The 25907-nt window shown below is 35.9% G+C and overlaps 1 protein-coding gene across 2 annotated transcripts in view; it reads right to left on the reverse strand.

The window, feature by feature from the left end:
• SMYD3 (SET and MYND domain containing 3) overlaps positions 1 to 25907 on the reverse strand; it is a 381469-nt gene that overhangs the window by 295433 nt on the left and 60129 nt on the right. The window contains exon 1 of one of the 2 annotated variants that reach the window (XM_071429190.1): positions 11541 to 11607. The exons of the other annotated variant lie outside the window; for it this stretch is intronic. The gene's annotated coding sequence lies outside the window, so the exon portion shown is untranslated. Of the gene's footprint in view, positions 1 to 11540; positions 11608 to 25907 lie in introns of those variants that run through there. 2 annotated transcript variants of the gene reach the window in all.

The raw sequence follows: 25907 nt of genomic DNA on the forward strand, positions 1-25907 counted from the left end.
ACAAATATAGAAGTAAGGAAAGAACCCATAATATTTTTTTAGTCCAGGAAAAACTGGAAAAAACCCACTCTGTGACTTCTTACAGCCATCTGAATATCTGATAGCAGTAACTGCAACCCAAAAGAACAAGACAGTTTGACAACCAGAGAGAGATGCTTTAAACATGGGGCAGAGGGAGAGAACAACATACCTCTTATTATTCATCCAAGTGATTTTCCATCCCAGTGGAAAATTCTGCCAGTTTTTAAAAATAGATCTTGTCTTTGGACAAAATCTCTGACTTCTGTACAGAATAGTGTGATTTGGAAGCAACAAAAAACTAGGAAATTATGAGCTAAACACTGTTTGTGTATTAACAGTAGTTAATCCTCCTTCTCCATAAAAAGGCTTCCAGAGGCCTCTGGATTAACTGTCATCACCATACAAATTTAATTTGATTCTGATCTAATTTGGTAAACAATTAAAATATTTTCTTGAAAGTCATTCTAACCTTATCAGAATACAGGGGTAACGTAAACTACACTAGAAGATTTCTTAAAGCAAAGAAAATCTAAAAATATTTTCAAAAAAATGCTTCCCAGTCCAAATCTGAAGCGTTTTTCCTTTTGGTATCAAAAGAACAGCCCTTTTTTTACTTTACAATATCTCAGGCTACAGCAAAGTTTCCCTTTCCAGCTAAAAGAAGAGCAAGTAAACACACCATTTTTTAACGTAAGGAAGGTACAAAAAGATTAGTACCAGAAAAAGTAAACATACTAAGGGGATGGTTTTCTTTTTTATTTTATTTCTTCTTTTCTAGCATCTCCCACAGAGCGAGTTATCCCAATATCCTTTTTCATAAACTGCAACAGTTTCTCATAACTTACCTGTGAATACATTTCTTAACCTCTTTATTTACAGATCTTCCCTCAAATCTACCTGATAAGGAAATAACAACTCGAAAACACTTCAGAAAGAGGGGAAATAAATGGCTGAAGTGTAATGCATGCACTTACTGTCATATACTTCTGCAGCTATAGTTTGCTGTTCACCCAAGTTTTATTTCCAGGGCAAGTATCACTATTTTTAAAATTACCTCTGTCTGCTAAGACAGAAATGACCTGGTCTCACTTCTAATATGCTCATGAAATTTCACCCAGAAGCAGCATTCAACCATAGCAGAGCCAAATTGCTGAAGTTCTCATTACTTTCTGGCTGGTGCAGAGTCATGGTTGATATACGAGTCCATCACTCTCAGCATTGATTTGCAGAGCTCTCTGTCTCTGAGCAGTTCAGTTCCCCTAAAACATTTTTCCCCTCTCTCTACCATACATCATAAGTCAAATTGTCAAATCTTATTTCAATTTCTGTGCTACATTTAAAATATTCAGCAGATAAATCATTATGTTTTAGTTATGCAATTTCTTGCCTTTAAAAAGAAAAAAACAACCCAAATCAAGGCAACTAAAGAAGACCAGAGAAACAGCTGATGCAGCAATATAAGCTTCTCATGACTGCCATAATGGCAAATGTTAAAGAAAAATATTGCAAACATATTTTGCTGAAGTGTATTGGTTAAGCAAAGCCTTTCTTGAGACCCATTGTAGGCATTGCTCACATAAGCAGTCTGGGGGTGAAGGTCAGTGAATCTTTCCCTAAACACTGCATGCTCTCTAGCTCTCCTCTCTGAGTAGACTTATAGAGAATAATTGCATCATCTGCAGGTAAAACACACACAAAAGAATAAGCCTCTTATTTAAGATCCAGCATCTTAAAAAAAACTGCTTTGCTGTGTATATTCATTAACACAATATACTAAATCATAAAATCATTTTTTGACAAAAGTATAGCATGTAAATTCACATAAATAATTAATGACTGAGTAAAAATTCCTTCTAACAGAAACTGCACGAGTTTAATTCTACATAAAACAAGTTAAGATGAATATTCTTCATGGGAGGTAAGGAAACTGCCCCCTCAGCATGTTTACCCAACTTGTGTGTGCCTGCACTACATCTTCAGTAGGTAATCAAATACAAGTATGCCTGTCAAAGGCCAGATGTGTTCAGCTGACAAACTGCTCTACTCAAGCAGGAAGGTGGCCAGCATTTTCATTTTCTTTTACCTACATCATACTGAAATAAAATCTGAAGAAAAAAAATCAGAACAAAGTATCAACATTAATGTTGGCTAGCATTCATTACTAAAGCTGGCATTTGATGGTGCTCTAACAACAAAGCCAAACACACAAACCATAGGGTCTCCACATGTATTGTTTATAATCATTACCACACATTACTTTGCTTAAAAGACTTTGTTTCCTCACAGTTTCTGGTTACTGACAAAAAGGAGGATGGGGAAGAGAAAAAGAAACTCACCTACAATTCTTGCCACCTGACGAGAACAACTGTCCTAAACAATATTTACTACTAATTTTAGTATGTCTAAATCTAAATTTAATTTCTTGTTATAAGTGGAAGTATCTCCAGTTCAAGTACTCCCTAAAGCACATTCTGGATAGGAGCAAAAGTCTTGCTTAAACAACCTTCTACTTCATTCTACACTCTTCTACAACCTTCAACCTTCTGTCTTATCTTAAATTTCTCCATATATATTCCATGCAATAAAGCACAAGAAAGCTTCACATTTTTTCCCCTCACCTTCAAATAATTCCCTTGGCTTTCTCCAGCCAAAAAGCAATTCAAACACTAGTTACTCTACAGCAAGCATCAGCTTTTTCATACCACTTCAGAATTGCTGATAAGTATGCTTCATTTAAAGGCATCTGAGGTAGTAAGAATGAATTCCCAACAACTGGGCCACTACACTTCATTCAGAAATACCAGTTTGGTCAATAAGACTTTTACCAAGAGACATTTAGAATCAGTTACAAAGGCTTTTGTAATACAGGATTCCTGGGGAATTTATTTTAAAACCAAAAGGAATGCTTTATTATATCAAAACAAATGTGAGAGATCAGTTAATTTACAGTTAATTAACTCACAAATTACTTTTAGCAGAAAGCACTGAAAAACAAAGATGCTAAAAGCAAACACAACAGGAATTCTGAACCACCAATTCCAGCTATGCCTGGACTTCAGATGCCACCTTCAAGCCTACTATTTTATTTATTACTTTCACAGACCTGAAGCCTTCTAAATTCTATAACCTGCTTTTCCATCTCACACAGATGAGACTCACTTTCTCTGGGATTGGCTTTAACTGGTTCAGATCCTGACTCATCCCTTCTCTTTCTGGTCAGTTGAGTGCTAATGCTGGCAAGGAAGAAGCAACCATGTGATTAATGGAGGCAAGAAAGGCAAATCAGCAGTTAACTTCCACAGTCCTGGACTCGTGCATTCAGATACAGTTTGCCCCTACAGCTTTATGATCAGAAGAGGTGAATGCCTCCAGCTCAGTCCTCTAGCCCAGTCCTGACTGTGTCCCATCTCCCCCTTTACTTTCTCTAGGCTCTTGCAGCCCTGCAAGTGGAGGATGAGACATTTCCCCTGGCTGTCACTAGCAAAACACACACACACACACTACCATTTGGAGAAGTAGGTTTCTCTATCAGCAATGTTTCACAGCTAGCTCAGTTTAGTGTAGTGCGAACACTCTTCTACTCATTTCCGTTTCTGGCATTGGTACCTGGGGTCCAGGCACATAAAATTCACCAGTTAACACCTTCCCTCTCATCAGCCTGGCCTTACTAAATCTATGATTCAAAAATTCATAGTGGAATAAGAATTCAGACACAAATATACTGTTCTGCTAATTTATGGTCAGGTACACAACCTCAACAGCCAGGCCAGCAGCCAGGCCAGATGTTTGTTTAGACAGCTCAAACACAGTACAGGGCAACAGTCCAATATGTTTAACAAACTTGCAGCACTTCATGGCTGTACAGTCACCTATTAAAAAAAGGCTTAAAACCAAAGTCAAAGTGATAGCTACAATGGTGGTTTGAGTACAGGCTCATATGGAAATGTACAGTGATAATTAATCCCTTGTGAGCAAAAGCTGGCTTAGTCCTATAACAAGATAATTGAAAACTGTCAACTCTGTTCTGATATTATTTTTTGATAGTGATCTAATGTTTAATTATAATCATTTTGTAACTGACTGGCACTTTTTATAATACCTGCCTTCACCTGAAACCTCTTGACATTCTTTTCTTTTATGAAAGCATTAGAAATCTAATTGAAAAATGTGCTTTTAAACTGAGTTTCACTTCATTGTTTGAGATTTAAAAATAAGATTGTGTGGACTACAACATGCTGTCTCTGCTATATCAAAATCATTGATCTTGTTTGCTAGAAACACACAAATCAATACAGCAAGTATAGATTGTAATAGACTAGAAATATAGAAACATACATTTGATTCATGAGAGGAAATAAGCAAATTCAGATAGCTCAAGGATTATTTTTTGATGATAGAAATAATTTTAATGATAGGGAGAACACATTGTTTCAATTGTTTACCAAGTACTGACTTCAACAGACTATTTTTCCCATAGAAATGTCACTTTTCTGCTGTTTTTACACAACAAGCTGTATTTTCATGCTTCAGAATACCATACTTCAGCAACAACACATTTTTCTGAAGCACCAACAAGAAAAGGAATGAGAATATGGGAAAATAAATAATTAGAAATAAAATAAAATCTGTAAAGAAGCTGGCATGGGTCTGGAGCTTGTTATGGAGACTGGAATAAAAATGCTAAAAGGTAAGGAAGACTGAAGCAACAGCGTGGGGGAAAAGGGTGCTGACCTGTTTTTCTCTTTAAGGAGTCAAATGCTGATTTGGTCTCTGTCCAAAAGGAGGAGGTGGTAAAGACAAGGGAGTTATTCCAGCATCTTAAGTGAGTTTTGAATAGTTTGGAAAATGTATAGAACCTTCAGTTTCTCCTTTTTTAACCAAAAACTCACTCATCCTGATCACAAATATAATTTCCTTTAAGAAACCTGTAAAGTATTCAAATACGGCACCAGTGTGGCACCTACTTCAAAATTTCCTTTTCTTTCTTCAATTGTTCAAATATACCCCCCAAGGAATGCAGAAAGTTACAGAACCAATTTATTTTGTGGAGGTAACAAAAACTCAAGCTATTATAATTTTAACTCTTTTCTTGACATCCATCATGTACTGCTTCTCAACTATACCATATTTTTATATGCCTTCTCATCAAATGCATTTAAATTGACTCATACTCTAAAAAAACTAACCTTTTCAATTTACTAAGTGATGTTGACTGATAGTACACACAAGTACTAAAAGACAGTCCTGCATTTTTATTTATGTCTATAAATATCAGATATTTGATACAATATGTGACCTGTGGTTAAATACATATTGCCTTTCTTCATAAACAAATATACACAGAAGAATAAATTAATAAAATGGAAAGTATTTAATCAGGAAATGTCTCATGAGAATTACAAACACTGCTGGGGAGAAAGGTATTTTGGTGGTTTCTTATCTATCTTTGGGTATGCTTTTTTTTTGTGGCCACATTTGTACCACGTTCAGATTTCTTAGTGGAGGGGGAAGTTGTTTATACTATAATAAAAGTTCCTAATGGTAAAATACTCTCTTCTAGAAAATTTAAGAAAGGTAAGAAATGTCATTTTATCACTGTGTTCACACTATTGCCTTTTGTCTATTGTTTCCCATTTGCAAGTATTTGGGGAGGGAGGTAGATAGATATACTAAGTATACCCAGAGTATTTGTACACAAACTATGCTTCCTTTACAGGCAGTACCTTTACAGATGTACAGGGGTTAGGATAAGGTTATGGAGTTACTACATCATATGTTTTATATAAAACTGTTATATAGGACTTGCCTCAAAAATAATAGAAAACTTAAGCAGCATTCCTATGTGACAAAATCTACTAAGCAAAATGTTATGGTTTAGACAAGTTGTAAATCCCTAACTGTAAGGATAATACTTCCAACAGCTACAATATTATAATTTGATTTTATTTTTGTTATGAAATAGCTTCATGTTTCATTAAGGAAGTTCACAAGTTCATTTTAAGTGACTACAAATAGCAAACTGTTAGTTCCTCACTTAGTAGTGTTGAAACTAGTAGTTAAAGGATAGGAAATAGCTGGAATTGCTCTTGCATAAAATGTCTGGGTCTACAATGAAGTCCAGCCAGCACTCTACTCTGCCTTGGTCTAAAGAATGATATCTTACAGTAGTAAGGCTAGCTCAGTATTTCCCATTTTCAGCATCAAGTTTCATCTCTATAATCAAGCAGTGCATAGAAAATTGTTAGTAAGCATGTCATAGCCCCACAGAACCTTGTCATAACTCAAAATCTGAAATACTTGGCTCAATCTCACAGCAATTGGCTGTAGTAAATTGGCATATTAAGCATTTTTTTCCTCTAAGGCTTTTTTTTTTTCTGATTTCTGACCACGTTTTAAGTATTCACAATTCTTCACACCCTACCTCCTAAAACATAATTTATTAGAGCACTCTTTCACCAACAAATCTGAGGCAGGGGGAGGTAACCCTCTCTAGTTCAAGGGGGGGAAAAGGCAAAATTCCATAATATGTCACCAAAAAATGCACAAAACATACATCCATAATATGAACCAAACCAGTCATGTCTTCTGGAGATCTGACAAACTTAAGGAAGAATATCAATATGGGAGCATTTGCAACCACTAATTCAGAAGAAGCTGAATTGACCTGCATCCATACAGCACACCAACACTTTAAAATAAACAATAAATAGTGGAAACCATAAAAGAAAAACTGTTGATGTATAAACAGTTTCCAGAAGAGGGTCAATGTATTTGCTCTTGGAAATTCCCACAATATAGCTACAGAAAATTGCAGCCCTCATCCCCATGAGGACAGTGCAGAGATTTTTTGGCCACTCCTCAGTTCAGTAAAAAGACATAACTGGTATGTTTGAAAGGAATTTTGGTCAGGCACAGTTTAATTACACTGCCATCATATAATCCTTTGTTCTATCAGACTGACTTGTGGAAGAACTGAGGGTTGCAATCATTTCCTCAGTCTTGAAGCACATGAATCAGCCATCCATCTTTCACTGGAGCTCCTGACCCCCTGCATGAATGCAGCCAGGAGCTGGACCAGATGCAGATGGCTACGGCTGCTGAGGCAAAACCCAGCTAACACCAGAAAATTGTGGAAATCAATCAGAACAGTAGGGGATTACTTCGGTACTTTAGTTTGCCAGTACTAACAAAACTACAGTAATAAGAGCATGGAGCCTTGCTCTGAGGTAGAGCAATCAAGACAACACAGAATATTGGCCCTGTTACTGAGCTGGTGGAACAAATTTCTAACAGAACAGAAGGAAACTTTTCCCCTCCTTGGAGTAAACACATTCTTGGTCTTTTACAAAAACTCGGAAGTAAATTTTAAAGAGAAATCCCCAGAAAATGCCTAAGTTTAAATCAAGTGTTGAAAGTGTGCACAACTGTTCTGGGGAAGAAATAAACTGCATTTCTTTTCATACATGATCACACCTAAGGGTCTCATTAATTCTGGAGAAACTCCTATTCAAATGGAGAGTCATAAGTAAGTACTACTTTTTTGTCTCTTCTGTTCCTGTAAAGAAATATGTAAGAAAAGACAGTTCCAGTTATGCTCATTGCTATGTTTACCAAAGACTGTCACATCAGGACTAGATTACTGTAACATAATCCAGCCAGACCACACAAGGCCAGCTAAAAGCTGGAGGCAGTGCAGAAAACAGCTGTTTGTTTAACTTTGCTAGATGCTGAGAAAATAACACAGCTTGCCTGTAGATTGGCCTCTAGCTATATATTGTTTTTCAGATGGCAGTTACTGTTTAAAGTTCTACACAGGGCACCATTTGTTTACCAGCAAACATCCAGCTAGCACTCTAATAATCTTTGAAGAAAAAACATACATTTTCAGGTGTTTTCTATGAAAAATCCTTGATTCCAGAGCTCACTCACCAGAAGGCAAAGCCTGCCAACTTTAATAGACCAAGCTTGCAGTTTTTCTCCTCACATGGAGAATACTGGCTGCAGGACTTAATTATGAAAATTATTTAAGCATCATTGAGTGAGAAGGTCAAGATTTTCCTTGGAATGTGATATGAAGATGCAGCTTATTTTTCAAGATGTGTCCACAATTTTGCCAGTTAGATTTTAAAGAGAATAAACCCATATATTCCTCATTGAAGTTTCCTTCTCATTTCTAGGAAACATTTCCATTTCTATCAGGTTAAAAAATCTTTTTAAAATCACCTGCATAAAATGACTGCAAAGACATAGATTTATGATAACACAAAGAATTTTCTCAGACAATTTGATTATCAGTAAGAACATCAAAAATTACTTATCTCCAAATATGACCTCAGCATTAATTCTGTCAGTAAGCCACAAAAAAATGAGGACACTTTATTTTTTGAACTTGCTGTATCTCCATTTGACAGTCTCGAGTCTACTGAGAAATTCTGCATATTCCTTCTATGAGGCTAAGATTTGCAATAAGCTTTTGTATAATTATTGAATATCCATTTATCACTCCATTTTGTGACTTCCTAATACAAAAGGCTTACATTTGCACAAATCCAAGACTTGCTACCACAATAACTGGAAAATAAGCTACATAAAGATTTTAAAGCAATTTAGCTGTTTTGTTACTTACTGAAAGAGAACATTTGACTTAATTCCAAATAAAACATTGTAGAGACAACAGTCTTATCTAGTCATGCAGGTAAGTAAGTAACTAGTCCTATCTGAAGGGGTACAATGAAATTATGCATGGGGGAAAATCTTATTACTATAATGTTTCATCATTGCAAAAGCAGGGTCTAGATCAAGACCATCCATAGTATTTCTCTGACTATAAACCCCACAGAAATATTTGTTTCCAGTTCCCCACTGTATGAGACCACCACCTCCTCCTCTCCCTCCAGGAACACATGCTATGATGGAGTGAAAGCTGAAAACAAGTACACACACACACCCCCCAACTTTGCTTCTCATCAATAGCCACTCCTTTCACCTGCATCTAAACTAAAATCTTTAAATTCTAGAGAACAATTTAAGGACTGTGTCCCAGCTACTTCTACTGTGACATTTTGGTAAAGAATTATCAAGTGAGCACAACATTCCCAAATCTTTCTGAAGAAGCTAGTAAGTTAAAACTTCAGCTTCAGAGTAAGTAGATACAGCTTCTGACCTCTATGTTTTTTAATAGAGAAAAGTAACAAAAGCATTGTCAAACTCAAAGTCACATGAAAAGTCATCCAAGCATAATGAAAACAACTCTAGTAAGACACACTACTGGTAATCTGTTGGATGGAGGGAGAAAAATACTATCTGCCATACTAGCTTTTAAAACAGAAGACAATGTTTTCCACACACTGATTAGTTTAAATAATTCTTTTTGTTTTCTTCAACTTTTAAATAAATGAAAATAGCTTAGCTCTCTTTCATCACAGAAATAGAATAATGAAGGCTTTAGTTCTGACTCTTAAAAATCCCCAGAAGTTTGTCACTCTACACCTAGAAACAATTTCTCTTACAGTAAGAATAATACAGTGGTTTTGGCCACGTGAAGATGCAATTCACAGGGTAACAATACAATGGAATAAATATTGTTTTACTGAAATAAAAAGTTCAGGCTCATCCCAATGTCTTACCAAACAGCTGTAGTTCATCCCAGTCATTTGTTAGTGCTTGGGCAAATGAATAAAATGATAACCACCTACAAAGACTCTCACTAAAGTATTGAATAGCACAAGGTCAAGAATCTACCCCTGTGAGTCAAATATGAAAAAAGAAAGGGAATATTCTCATTTTCAATGAATGCTGTGATAACTGTAAAATTCTGCAAGGCTTTTAGTTAGCATGTGATATATTTTTTTCTTCATTTATATGACCAAAAAGATACAATTTATAAAAAAGATAAAACTATAATAGCAATACTATCTTTCTCCACCAAACATGTAAACTCAACAATAAAGCCTTATAAATAGTTTATCAAGGATCTATTTTCCATAAGGTCATAGAGTCACAGACTCATTTAGGCTGGAAAAGACATGGAAAATCAAGTCCAACCATAAACCCAGCACTGCCAAGTCCTTAAGTGCCAGATTTACCCACAGTTTAAACACCTCCAGGGATGGGGACTCCAGCAGCCTATTAGAATAGGCTGCCTAATAGGGCAGGCAATTCTAATGCTTGACAATTATTTCAACAAAAAGAAAATTCTTAATATACAACCAAGCCCTTCCTTCACATGAGGCTGTTTCCTCTTGTCCTGCCACTTGTTACTTGGAAGAGACTAACATGCCACTCAGATCCACCCTGTGACACCTTTTCTACAGACTAAATCAGTTAAGATTTGGTAAGATTTGATTTCCACCCCTATATTGTCTTTATTAAGAATATTCTGTATTTGACAGTGACATTATCATCAGGGCAAAGTGGAAAATAACTGATGCACACTGAACCTTTTATTTTATTTATTGATTGATCATCTTTATGGTGAGAAAAAGATATTGTGGAATTAAAAGAAAGCAAATATTAAAAATAACTAAAACAAAACCAAACAAATAAACTCCCGCAACACATTTTTAATATTAAATATACTAAAAAAAGAACAGCAAAAATACAGACTGGTGTTATGTATTATTCACTTGTTTATAAATATTACTGCTTATATTTTAATCAACAGCTCTATATTCTCATCTAAAAACCTGCTTTATGTTGCAGGCATGTACATGATTCCTGTGAAAGGACAAAAATAATTTATTTGTTTCTCACATAAAAATCAAATGCAGATCATTTCCACCTATTGACCATAAAATCCACATTATTAATCATTATTGCCTCCTTGCTAGCAACCATTATAGTTTGTTTCTGGAAAGTATAGAGCTGCAGATCCCAATGCTCTCCACTGCAATCAGCAAAGCTATCTGAATTTACAGCAATTAAACCATTTTCACATGGTATGGAAGACAGCAAAGAAACACACAAAAATGAGCAGTGCACATTATAAGGTTTAAGATTCACAGAGATTGCTCCAATTCCATACCCCATTTTATAGCCATCCTGTTTAGTACAGTTATCGATTTAAAAGATTTCTGTGCATTTGAAACACAGAGGATTTAATTTTCCTCTGTTAGGGAGTTTTAATTCTTAGTTTTAGGAATGTGAGTTGACATAGGGAATTCCAGTGACAGGCTCACAGATCATCAGGTTACTTTTGATAAACAGGATTAACAAATCATCATTTAAGGACAGCTTTCCAGGTCTAAACAAATGTGGATGGGCAAGCACAATAAAATGTTTCTGACCAGCTCACACCAGATTCTTTGTGAAAATGGGTACTAAATACACAGAGAGAGAGGGATTTTTCCACCAATATACCCATCCCAGTACCCACCAACCTCTCCTTGAGGAATTTCCTGACCCAAAGGCTGTATTCATTTTAAAACTGACAGTGACTTGTTTTTCAAATCAGCAGACCAGCATTCACACTAGTCTAAGACATGACAAATCTGATGTTACCTTCTCCCCTCAGGCCTTACCTTTTGATCTCTGACTTCTTACAGATAACACTACTACAGAAACACAGCATTAGAAACACAGGATGAAACAGCTCCTGCAGTTCCACCCAACTTACCAGAGACTGATGAAGTAGAAATATCATGTCAGAGCAGCCAGATGGTACCACTGATGAGGGAGAATATTCCAAAGTCCAAAGTAACAGCTGTCAAGGCAAACCTGCCAACTCAAAACTTGTCTGTAGCTACCCAGCATCTTGGATCCAATGCATATGGACCAAAAATAAATAAAAATCACTAAATGAAAACCTTTACTTGTCCTTTTCTGCTCCTTCTCTCTCTCTCCCCCCACTCCCCTCTGGCTTTTCCTGTATCTTCTTATCTACAACAGGGAAAGTGAGGATCAATCGCCATTTATTCTGTACCATGCCAATCCAAAGTATTTTTAATTTGGTAAAAATGTTCTATAGCATCATAGAACATAGATCAGAGTCTCATAAATCTCTTTGTCTGCTTGGTATAGCAACAAACAACCAGTGAAAATCTCAAAATTTAAAACACTAAGTGTTATAATCCTTTTTTAAAAGGCTTCATTAAAGCCGTTTGCCATAAGATCCAAAGCTTTTTTACTATGAAATGCTACATAAAATGCCACTGGAATACTGGCCCTTTTTTCATTGATCTGATATCTCCCAACCTGAAGCTAACTGGGAGAATAGGAAAAGACCACCCAACCCCTTACTTCTGCCTTTCTTGCTTCTTTCCTCTAAACAGGTCAAGCAGTTTCTTGGTTTTCTACTCTCACCTTAAGAGCAGTTACTATTTTCTGTATTTAAATAGAAAGGAAAAAAAGGAGTTGAGTCAAACATACAAGAGCTTATTTTTTTCAGGTTCAAGGTTCAGGAAATACCAATCTTTTAAACTATAAAAGTATTTTTTAAAAAAAGCCAATCATTACATTAATAGGATTCAATATATAATTCACAATACACCAACCTAGTTCAGCTTAACTTATTTGATGGTAACAGGCTGTTAGACAAACCAGAGCTTTGATGTGAACTAGTTCTACCCTTTTCAAACTGTTTAGTAAGAGAACAGGAACAAACAGCCTTTGTTAACAAAGCAGTTTCTGAAGACCACACTTAAACACCAGTCATGTTATTCTAAACAGTCCAAACTGGCCTGCAAAAGCTTGATATAGCCCCTTTTTAATAGAGACAAATGAGTTTGAAAACTAATCTATCAAAATGGATTGCGTTTAGTCAAAAACAAAAAACCACTATCAACAACAATATCCCTTTAAAGAAAGCCAAAAAGTCTGGCAGCTTTTAGTTCATGCACAGAAACCTACTGCATCTGGCTTTCCCAGGGCAATCCCAACCCTGCAATTATCCTCCAGCAGTCACAACTAGTTTTCCTAACAAAGCTGAGCCTACACAGAAATACCAATTATAATAAAGATGCATTGAGATTATTCTTCCCCATGTTTTCTACTGCTTAAAAAAGGAAATTTCAGATAAATGTCAAAAGAAATAAAAACTCAAGCAATTCCATCCCAGATCATGTCACACATGATCAGCATTTCCTGTTTTCTAGCTCAGCTTCCACCAAAGGCAATTACACTTTTTCAATTATAAGAAAAAAGAGTCCCATTAAATCTTACATCACATCTGCAACATACTATTAAAGAGCAGAAATAACTCCACTGCAACCATAAAATTCATGAAGGATTTTGCTGAAAATTTTTACATCATGTCATGTGTGAATACAACTACTGTCTTCACAAAAGCAGCAGGGTGATAGCAAATCATGCTTAAAATAAATTGATTATTTCTTATATTCTTGTTTTATCTCCATGCACTGGTTTTTTGACACACATAGACTAGCATTATCCAAAATGTAGACAGCAGTTACAAATAACACTAATATTGTTTACTTTATGGATTTTCTGTTAATCCAGTAACACTGCAAGAAGAAAAAATAAACACTGCAATGAAATGTCTTCTTTATTTTATTTTGCATCATATTAAAAAAACCCTGTTTGAATGACCTTTGGATTGCCTCTTCTGCTCTCTTTAAATCTCCCTAGCCTGTAGGAGATTCCCCTGCCTACTGACATGCTCTGCTAGCAACAATGCTCTCCTGCAGCCAGAAATTTCCACAGGATGCAGTTCTGCAAGTGTGGCATTACCAGGCCCATTCCAACAGACCAATGAGAAAGTCATTCAGAACCAAAGAGAAACACAGACCTTTCCTAAAAGAACAGCAATACTAAAGCTGTTCATGAAGTTTAAAACATCACAATGGCTCTTCTTTTCTGTGAAGATGGTGCATTTCAGTTAGGGAAAAAAAAACAACATTGATTTGAAGTCCTTAGGAATTCCTCTGTAATAAATGCACCCCTCAAAGAATCTCAGTATTGTTATCCTAGCCCTGGCTCTACATGTGTGGAAGACACAACTGCTGGAAAACTATCAAAATTACTTCAAGAAACTTAATTATGTGTTTCACTGTCACTGGCATTAAAATTGCTTGGAAATACGTAAAAAATAAAAATTCTTATTTGTATTTAAATCCTTATTTGTATTTAAATCTAACAATCTTTTTCAATTCAGGCACTGACAGTTCCTCATAACTGAGGAAATTTCAGAAATGCCCAAAAGCACCCATTTATTACAACTATTTTATTCAAAGTATTTTGGTGCAATCCAAAAGCTATTTAGGTTAGACAGGCTGCTGGCAACAGATGTTGAAGCTTAAACTCCTAGACATCAGACAAGGAATTTGTCTCACATTGGAAGATATAAAAGGTAATTCCTCCTTCGAACTCACCAACTATTACAAATACATCTGAAGTCAGTTTTCCTGGGTGAAGTCCATTAATACAAACAACTGCACAATCAAATGCTGTTTAAAGGTATCTTTTAAATCACATGATAGTTGTGAATGGATGAACCATAGCTCAACATTTTTAATTTACAGTGTACTTTCTATGCCTTATGCTTTTGCATATAAGCCTTCAAACTTATTTCCCAATTATTCAGTCATAGAACGACAAAGCCCTCAAAAACTGAAATGTGCAAGGGTTAATTTGGGGAATGTTTCAGCCTCAAATGAAGCAGCAAATGAGTACATTCTCATCTGCTGCTTTTCCTTTCTCAAAAGAAGCTATCAATGATGGCTTCCCTGGCAACCAGGCACAAACACACAACATCACTGGTTCAAGCAGCTAATCAAGGACAGATGTCTCAAGAGAGCATCAAAGCAGCCTTCTGCATTTCCAAGCATGTCTTACTTTTCTACAAATAAAAATATCCCTATAGCTAGAAAATCCAGCTGAATTCTCAAAGTAAAGACATGATTTTTTATTTCCAGTGCATCTTTCTATACTTTAATTACAGGTTCCCTGCCAGTTTAAATAAAGGAGCAAAACATTTGCCAGAGCCATATGGAAGCATCAAAGAGCAAGAGTGTTTTCTTGGGAAATACTTCTAAAGTGGTTTTCATCCTAAGTTCCAAAGTACTCCAGCATTCCTTTAGGATGCTGAGTGCCTTAACTTATAATAAACACATCAATAATATTTTCAAACTGATTTCAGAGTATTCTGGCATAAAGTCAAGCTTCATTAAAGGTCTTCTCTCAGGGTTTCAAAGATCATAGACTATCATGTCCCCTTCTGTAGAACCTACACATACAGAAGTCTTGTGTGATCTATAAGACTTGAGTATCATTTTCCCTAGAAAATGCATCTACATCAATAAAACCCCAGGCAATCCTGATTTCAGTTACCTTTCTTTTGCATAACAACATATGTCTGTTACATATGTGAAACAGCTTATCGAACAGATTATTGAAAACTTTTTACAGCATATGACTACAGCACAACATTAATTAGTAACACTTTAATAATAGCAGTGCTAATTAATTCTCCCTAACCTATAGCAAAACAGCATGTGCAATGCTGTTAGTGTTATTATTCCATGGTGTACTTTTCACACTGAACATACATTGTGCTGATCATAATTCCAACATAACATCTCCCAGAACACAGGAGAGCTAAGATGGATATGTGGAGGCAGATTGATTTACCAAGACAGAATGACATGTGAGCAGATGCAGGCAGCTTCTGGCAACAAATCAGCGTGGGAAAAATTCAAGTTTTTTTCCCCTGATTGCTCTTAAGAAGCAATGAGTACATTGACATCTTGTCCCAGATTCCATTAAATTAATGATGGGACTCTCAATCTACTCAAATCTCAATACACAAGGCTAAACACAAGGTCACAGGGTCAGAATGGACACCCAGATCAAACAGCATATATATACACATAAACCCCATACAGATCTTCAATCTGGACCACAAAAGTAGATCACCATCACTGCAAAATTATCTTTCAGCCTTAAAAATCTTTCAGGCATTCTGCATATAAAATCTCTTGATTTTCTTTCACACAGACCCAGTTATAAAATCAGTGTTAGTGAAAGGAAAGCAAAATTGACTATTTAAAAGAGTTAGTTAGTTTTCAAAAAGACCAAGTGAACACTGGAGGATCCCATGGCCAGATCTTTGACCATATCCTTTTTCCTAAGAACTCAGCTTTACTTGGAACAATAAATCAAAGTCACTTTCCCTCACTATTCTAAATTCCACAATTGATCATTACTTGTATTTAATCAAAATCATTTGCTGTCATGAGTTAGAAGAGTCATCTGCCCTCCCTCTTGAAGGTACTCCAGATTCTCTGTGCAATTTTGATTTTAAAAAGTGGGACTCAGAGAGTCCCATTTGCTAGTAGTAGCACCATAACAAGTAAGCAAATTTTGTTGGTCTAAAAGAGTTCTTTCTGCCATAAAGAACTAAAACAACTAACAGTTCCCCACTGAAATGGCAGAAGATGTACAAGAGCTACCCACTGGAAAGATGAGACACCAGGAGAAAACTTGCCAAGCTGCAAATACACACCTTAATTCATATTGCTACATGTAAAAAATCATTTCATGAGACCCAATGAGACTTCCAATCACAAAGAATATTAATTACAGAATTATCATCAGACAATCAAGCATTCCCTACTTAATCCTAGCTCAAGTAAATATCAATTGCCATTGAATGACAGCATGTAACAAACTCCTACCTTCACATCTTGGAAAGCTGACTGTGAGAACTTTGGAGTAAAATAGTTGAGGAGAAGGGCAATAGTTAAAGACAAATTACTGTTTTATGTGCTTGTTTGATCCAACAAGCTGGATGCAACAAGCTTCATCTAATTTCTGCCTATGCACCATTCCTCCCCTCCACCACAGCAATGCAAAAATGGAGTCCAGAGAAATCTCCCCAAACTGCACACTGAAAACAGAGCTCCAGTCAAAGGGGTATCAGTGTGATTAAAACCATATAGTGACATATATTCACAACTTGCCACTTCCCCGATGTGTACAGGCTAATGCTAGCAAAATAACCAATATAGAATATGATGAACTACAAAAATTAGTAGGAGCCTCTCATCACCTCCATTTCTCATACTTAGGCACATTCACTTAAATTTCTAGAAATACCTGTACGTTTGTCCCCAAAAAACACCAAAAGATGCTCTGACAAACAATGGTGCTCAAATGTTGTCTCAGACCTAACTGGAAAACACCACATTCCCTTATAAGCAGGCTTGTTTTTATCTTTCTGTGCCTTTATTATGAGTCTTCACATTGCTGTCATCCATCTCATCGAGAAATTGAATGAACAGAAAATTAAATTTGCAAATGTAATTTCTTGTGAATCTACAACAATTAGATAGTAGTAAAAAGAGTTACTACAAGTCGTACAATTTTGGATCTACTAAACTGGGCTGCTCAGTTTGCTTATATCATGGACAGTGTTGCCAGCACACATTTTATTTATTCTGTTGCCTGTAGTGCAATTCCTTGATTTGAAGATAAAAACTTCAAAGAAATGCAGCTGGCAGCACCATGCTTGGAAAGTAGATGTGTATATACTTATTCTTCTCCCAAACAATAGACTACTTCATGGTCAAAAACCTCCTACTGCTGTGGATACTCCAGCTCTTTCAGTTTGCTTTTCTAGCAGATCTCTTCCAATGGATCACAGTTTCTTCCAGAACACAAAGCTACCAGACACATCTCTACTTATTTAATACAGTGTATTTCTGTATTTACACAATTTGTGTGGTTATGGAGATTTATCATCTCTCTGGACTTGTGCCCAGATACAGATTCACTTTTAGCCCTAACCCAAGAGAATGCACTATGATTTGTTATCTACTGATACTACCAGCAACTTCCAGGGCCATTGTGAGACATCAGAACTCTACCTAAATACAGCTGCTTCCAAGATGAAAGCTTGCAATAAGAACCATTAATGTTGTACAACATCCTGCTGTCACTGAGTACTTTTTGTTTACACCTTCTTATATTCTCTAATTTTTGCCATGACAAGATATTACAAAGACAGTTCAACAATAAGTCAAGTAGGTTTTTTTGTAACTGTGCAAAGTTAAAGTTAACCAGGAAAAGGTATTTTTTAAAACCACAGTTAACACAATTAACCCAAATTGCTTCTATTTTTTATACCTTGTGGTTCACTCATGCTGAAGATGATGCTACAAATCTTATTGTGATTCTCAGCAGCCACTGTTAATTCATTTCAGGAATATTGTTTTTATAGGAGATGGTTAAATGCACTTATTCCTGATTTAACTATGAGGTACAGGGATGGTAAGACAACAAGCTGAATTCTCTTTCTTGGTCATTCCTGCCATCACTCAGCTCTGCAGTCAGCCTAGGTACATCATTCAGGTAATTGGACAGATTTTGGTCCTCAGTAAGCTGACAGAATGGGGGCAAACTGATGAAGTACTGCACTAAACTTTATCACTGGAGCTTTTCAGAACTATGGCTTTCCAATCAAATGAACTGGAACTTACATTAGAAATTACCATCTGACTGTCTGATATGTCTAAAATGATAGTTTAATGGAGAAAAAAAGCGCTTTGGAATGAGAAACAAGGATCTTGTATAATTAGGGCAGCAAATTATGTCGGACTCGTATCTGTCATTGGTCCAAATCCACTAGGAAAATTCCAACACTATCATCATATTCTCACAAGCTGCTTCTTCACTAGTATATAATTTTTTATAAAACTACAGAGTGTACTTCACTTTTTAATAGGCAAAAAAGTAGTCAATACATGCAACACTAATTATAAAACCTAGGTTCAGATTTATGCCATTTAAATTATCAGGATGATGGATATTGTCTCAGGCTAAAAGAAACCCCAAAAATATAAAAATACAAAAAAAAGTTGGAAGTTTAAAAGTAAAACTAGCAATTCTATGCTATTGCAACAGCTTCTCACAATCAGTCAGGTCATGGAATTTTACTCATAAAGTACAAAAGCAAACATGATTCTTTCAGAAGATTAAACAGCACAAATGCACACTGTGTAAGCTGCTGTTTAAAATGCTGATTTTTTAATTTGAGAACGAACTTAAAGGCTGAAATTACTAAAAAATGAGAAACGTGTCAGCATTACTTAGTCTACATAATTTCTGCATAGCAGAAAACACTGATGTCACAGACAACGTGCACTCTTCTTCACTATCTTCCCAGACTAAAGACCCAAACAAGCAAAGTAATTTTCACCCACAACACTGAATGGATGTTGACAAAGCAGTAGGTAAGCACTTCACCATTTCTATCTTGACTAGGAACAACACTTCACCACATCCTATCTATTTACATGATGAAACTCTGACTTCAATAACTTTGTGATGCTAAAAATACCCTTCAAAGACTGGGCATCCAATCCACTTTCCTCTGAAAGTTGAATGGAAACTTGGCCTTGATGGTAATAGAAGAAGAAAGAAGATGAATTTTAATTTTGTGAGTACAGGCAAAGCACAAGGTTTGTTGACACACTGAAGAATATTCTTGTGGAATGTGAGAAGGAAGAAAGCTTTAATACTGCAGATTTCTATTTTAAACTAGAAAAATACTGCCAGACTTCCAAAAGTGATTATAAAAACTTTAATAACAGCTCACAATTACTTTAAATTCAGAAGGGAGATAAGCTGAAATCCATTATCTGCAATATCTATGACATTAGGGACACATTTCAATGAACACATTTAAAATTTCAAAAAGTGCCTATATTTTCAAAGGATCTGCAAGAAGAAATGCAATTTATTGGTGATTACAGACATGAAAAAAGTCTAGTCAACATTTATACAATCAGGAGGAAAGGAGGAGGAAAAAAATTAAATCACTAAGGCAAATTAGATGATCTCCTGAAGGGAATATTCCTTGATCTGCCTCTGCCAGTCAATCTACATCTGACTTACCTGGGGACAGTATGGGAACTTCCAGTGTAGGTGTGTAAGGAGACGCAAGCCAGAAAGGTATGACAAACCATCCAGTTCTTGCACCTTGCTTGCATGATCTGCTGCCAGCCACTATCACAGAACATCCATAAGCACTGTCATGTACTGTCATGAAGCTATTTGAGACAGCCTTTGTCAGCTCCAGGTTGCCATTGCACAAGCTAAGTGATCTCAGGCCAGCCAAGAGTGCAGCTGTGCTACAACCACGCTGTGACAGCTGCTCACCCATACTAAAATACAGGATCAGTTCAATCATGACATTGAGCCAGTGCCATGGTCTAATTGTTTCTTTATCCATCTTGTGTCTACAACAAACTTAGGAGTAGTTTCAATGAAATAGAACATGACACACCACAATTACTGTTAAAGCAAAAAGATATACTTGTATATTGGGGAATAGAGAGAGAACACACTTTTCAGGACTGAATTCCATGTAGGTAGGTATCATTTAATTGACACCCACTGAAATGCCTACACGAGATAGAACTTGTTGCACCCTCAATTGATACTTCAGCTGTAACAGCTATTTGCTCAACAGCATTCCTTGGACAGCTATTATCCTCATTTTCAGAGAGACTCTGAAGCAGCTCAGAATATAGGAAGTCAACAATAGCACCACAAATACATGGTTCCCCATCCTGTATTCCAAGAGCATGGTATTTTTCAACTGATTATCAATCTACGACGACGTCATTCTGGAAGAAAAATAGTTTTGTGCCTTTTCATCTATTAAACATGTTGAACAAGTCTTAGAGCTGATTAATAATCCTTCCACACAAATTCCTAGCTCTGCCATAGCCAAAACAAACAAACAAAAATGCTTTAAGCAACCCCACTGCAGGTCATCCTAAAGATAAGGACAGACCACTTTGCTGCCAAAAGCATTATAAACAGGTATCAGGCTTATTCTCCTCAATTAGAGGCTTTTAAAATTGCTGGTAGAGGATGTAAATGGTTTTCATTTACTTAGATCTTTATTAAACATCTCCATGACCTTGTTTCATGCTGGCTTTTCCTAAACATAAAGGTACCTCACCCCACACATTTTTTGCATGTACTCCAATTGCTACAACCACTAAAGCTTTTTATCATTACTGCTTCCAGTTCATTTCCATAAGGGTGTCAGAAAACAGACAACAGACTGATGTATATCACATGTCAGAGACCACTCATTTTTTTAAAAGTGTGTTTTGTAGATATGCTCTGAGCATAATTAGGCAAATTAATGGTAATTAACGTCCTGGCCACCGGGGTCCTTTACAGTTCTAAACTAAAATATAAAATCTAAAAAAATTAGAAAATAAATAAATAAATGTTTAAAAACCAAACTGTTGCAAAATAGCCTACACTACCCTGCAATTTATATCTCTAAACTGTTTTCTTCTATCTATCTCATTACTTTCAGCTTAGCCCAACAGAAGAAGCATCAAGTGAACATGAAGCATACCCCCATGCTGGCTAGCTCCAGTCAGCAACTTTCTATCAGTTTATGCTTTTCAATTTGTGCTGAATTAACTTCCTTTAAAATTAGTCTTTCTGCTTCCCTTTACTCTTCAAGAAAAAAAGCCTGCTTTCCTATGACACAAAACCAAATTATTACAAATTCTACCCATCCACTCCTTGTAATATATTCTCACTTTAAAACTCTTCTACCTCAGTTTCTACACCTGGTACTTGTTATTCAGTTTGTAAAACAGATGGTACATACAACTAAATGAGGGGACCCCAATTATATCATAAGTTCAATTTGAAATACTGAAGTCTTATAGTTTTACTTTCACTTGTAACAAGCTTTGTTAGAAAAAGCTTACATTTTAATTGTGATCATGCACTTTAATTTAAAATCTGATAGAATGGTTGAAGCCTTGTTTCATGTTCTGGTAAAATATCCTTTTGGTCTTCAAGGTAACCACTGTGACTGAAAATTAAGATAATTGCTACAGAAGATTATCTCCCGAAATTATAATTCAATGAGGAAATACCAGAAAAATCACTAAACCTGAAAAATCTCCTTAGACAAAAATAACTTCCTGTAGGGACTAAACTTTCATTTGGCAAAGTAAAGAGAGAGGAGTCTTATCAGACTGTTTCAATCACCCTTATTCTAGAGTATTGCTGCAATATTTCTTCCTATTTTATTAAAACATTTACTCATTTTTCTCTAATCTCTATTTACACTATTGCTGCTAAAGCTGATGCATGGTGGTTGCCACTTTCTCTGCAATCTTAATTTCAAGCAACAACATTGAGCTAAAACAAACATAATGAGAAATACAATGCAAATCCTAGCAGCAGTATAGTACTATTTCTGCAAAATTCAAAAGATACAACTTAAGATGTAGGCTCTTAAAAACAACTGTGCATATTCCAGTTGTCTTTACACTTGTTCATTGTTCCATTGTAGAAACAAGCAGCAGACTGTGACTGCTACACTGTGTGGTAGGACAGATGTGGTTTGGTTCTGACTGCCCTACAGAACTCTCATGAAAAAGCAGCTATAGGAACACCTTCTATTAGCCTTAGTTTTCTTACAAATACTTGTCTGGTACACAAGAAAACTATAAAGAATTGTTGCTAAATCTTATTCAAGTTCTTCTTGAGGCTTATTGGAAGCACTATAAAAGTGAAAAGCATTACTGCCATTTAACAGACATGTTGAAACCACAGACCAATTTAAATTTAAAAAAAGGTGAACTTCAGATTTTCTACATATTCCTATGCTTTCAAGAGCAGCAGGATTGAAGCACAAACTACTGCTTAGTTTTCTCCTAATACATTTAGCTTTACCAATTTCCTTTGAGTTTGTGTACTGCAGAGGCTGATCTTAGTTTATTCCCCTCTTGCTAGATAAGACAGCAACTCAGAATCAACAATACATGTTAGGCAAGTGATCATTCATGTTTTCTCAGTACAACTATGAACAACTATCAGAATGACTTCTGTTATGTTCCTGTGGAGTACACTGGAAAAAGAGTAAAGAAAATTTCTCCTGGAATATTTTGGCATTAACTAACACTGTATTTCTAATGATTGCAAGTCAGTTCTTCACAGTTGTGTGAAGTTTTCAATAGCTTAAAACCACAAGCACAGACAAATGCTGAGTCCATACTCCTTTGTCCATATTCCCACCAAACAAAACCTTATCAACTAAATCAATAGCACTATAGGTAAAAAGATAATCACAAATCTCATGCAGTAGACTTAATGATGGCAATAGCCAGAGAAAAAGGTTCTGATATAGTTTGATGAGCAGGAATATATTCTTACAACTCTAAAATAGTCAAAAAGATTAACAAACACAAATGTATGTTAAGCACCTAAGCTTAACCAATGTTGTTTCAGGTATTCCTATAAATTATAAGACTTTGGCATTTATAATAAAAAGAACTATCAAAATTAAAAGGTGTTTGTAAAATAGTTTCCCGGGCCATGACTAAAAGTAAATTTGTCAGTACTGGTCTTCAATTTACCATGAGACAGGGAAGCAATGTACATTAGCTTTGAATTACACAAAGAATAATGATGGATTAAACATGCACTTGCTTTTCTTCCTGCCTCCAGGAAAAAAAAAACTTCACAGCTTCCCAATCACAGGGAAACTGAACAAGTGCATCCAGAGTTAATTAGATTAGCAAGTCTAGCATCAGAAAGCAACCTTCACCTGTATGTCTTTAACAATTCTTAACCTGCTCATAACTTCATCCTAATACTTCTTTTTACTTTCTTGATACAAATTGATTTTAATTTCCCTGATTCCATAAATTAAGTTAACCAGTGAATCCTAAGTAAAAGTAACCTACTGAAAGCATTACTTAAGAATATCTTGACCAGGCAGATGTATCTTGTATTCCAAGGTCTACCCAGAGAACACTGAGCCTGTAAGATCTGAAGGAGGAACGTGAAGATGAAACACACTTTATCAGTCACATCATTAAATATCTCCTTCAACTTGCCCATAAAACAACACACAAATAAATTACCATAATTTAGTATTCAGGTTTTACAAAGGCCAAATGACACTGCTCAACTCCTGGCTCTCTTCTGCCTATGCAGATCCATACCAAAATCCTTTTAACAGTGAGATTTCTTTTTATTTGGTAGTAATACTTCTTATGTTGAAAAGAAATTCTTTCAAAGCATTGAGTGGGAAAAAAAGTAAGTACAGAAAAGACAGAAGAACCAGTGAAAATATCTAAATTTTGATAGGATAAATAAACAAAGGATTTTAAAGAGACTAGGACTCTTTGCCTCTTGAGGGATGTACCTCTGCACTTTATAGAGCCTCCTTACTACTTCTTAAGTTTAAAACAAAACCAACTACACACCAACAGCCTAAACAGACAATTGGCCTTCTGGTTAAAACTTTTTGTGGGCACAGAGACCGGGCTACAGCATCAAACTTGCATTCTTCTTTACTCTTATGTCAATATCACAAACCTCAAAAAAGTGAGATGAAAATAAATTTATCTGACATATAAAAATTGCACACATGTTTCTAATACATAGAGATACTTCTTTTTCCATTATGCTAGACTTACAGCTCCACAGTCATTCAGACATGTTCTTATTCTTTGATCTGTATCAATTCTACACTGACTAAAAAGGAAAGAGTAGAACCGCACCTGAGAAAATAGTGGTGAGCAGCACATCCACCACATGCATTAAGAGGACTACTCACCTCCCACATATACAAGTGTGTGACCTCTCCAGTGAACTAAAAGAATGCAGCACACCTACTTTCAAGGTAGAATCTGATCATAACAAAAAGGTGTCCAGATTGGAACTGTAGGAAAGATTGAAAATTTCATAAAGCTAAAAATTCTTTGTCTACTTCCTATCATCCCACAAGTGGTTAAAATACTGTCCAGAAAATGAAATTTTGCACAACAGAAGAGTTAGGGAGACTGCTGTTTCAGGGTAACATCTCTGCTCTTTTGTTGCATTTTTCCCAACTTGGAAATGAAACCAGGGATAATTTTAGTAAGAAAGCAATAAAGAGGATCTTTAATGGAGGCCTCTAGGGGCAGTCATGGAAAGATGTCCACAAAAGTCCACCTCCACAGGGATGAATACATATTCATAGGTTTTATGAAAGTAGCATAATTGATAAAAAGCACCAATTAGGAGGACAAGTGGTGATTCAATTTCCCCTCCAGGTCAAGCCCCTTCTCTGGAGCTCCCCCTTCAGCACTAGTTGTGCTTTGTCCATGAGAATGCATCTTGAAGGGTTGTTCTTGGCTTTGGTTCCCAGGTAGAACCAAGAGAGCACTGGGGCCTTCTACCTCCCAGGGCTTGGAGCTCTGGAATTTGTTTTGTCCTTCTGCTTAGGAAAAGGCCATGGAAAATTACAGGGAAAACTAGCCATCAATACAATAGATTACAGAGCTACAAACATATGTGTGAAAAATACAGAGAATGTATAAAAGGTAAAAAAAGGCAAAAACCAAAATGGCATCATATGGGGTTCCCTAAAATCTTCAATCCAGCATCCTTTCCCAAAAAGTTTATGGACATTTTCATCAAAACATCCTCTAGAAAACATCTTTCCAATACATTTCTGGATTAAGTTTACTAAACTGCCCTAGAAGTCTGCTTGTAGCAGTTCATTCACTGTCACTGGATTTAATCTTACTGCTAGTTAAGGCAGAGGTGGATTATACATTACTGTTCTTATAAATGTGAGGACCTGAAACTAGGAGATCTTTAAAATGGCTATCATACTAGCCCACATCAGAATCTCTTATTTCTCATTAATTGGTAAATAAATGTTCAAACTTGTGTTTCAAAATGCACAAAAAGTGAATTCTGACACAGAATGAGTAGTTGTACCTCTATGTAAAATGCCAAGCCTATATTTAGTCTAAAAGAAGTCATCTTTGGCCTGATTCCTGTCAGTAGAGTCACTCACAGGTTTATGATATGTACAGAGTTTATTCAATGTCTTAAAGAGGTTCACATGGTTCTGTCTGCTCGTATTAAAAGAACCATAAATGTAT

Source organism: Agelaius tricolor, unplaced genomic scaffold, assembly GCF_023055355.1.
Source record: "Agelaius tricolor isolate 1412-34295 unplaced genomic scaffold, bAgeTri1.0.p SCAF_1, whole genome shotgun sequence".
NCBI classification, from domain to species: Eukaryota; Metazoa; Chordata; class Aves; order Passeriformes; family Icteridae; genus Agelaius; species Agelaius tricolor.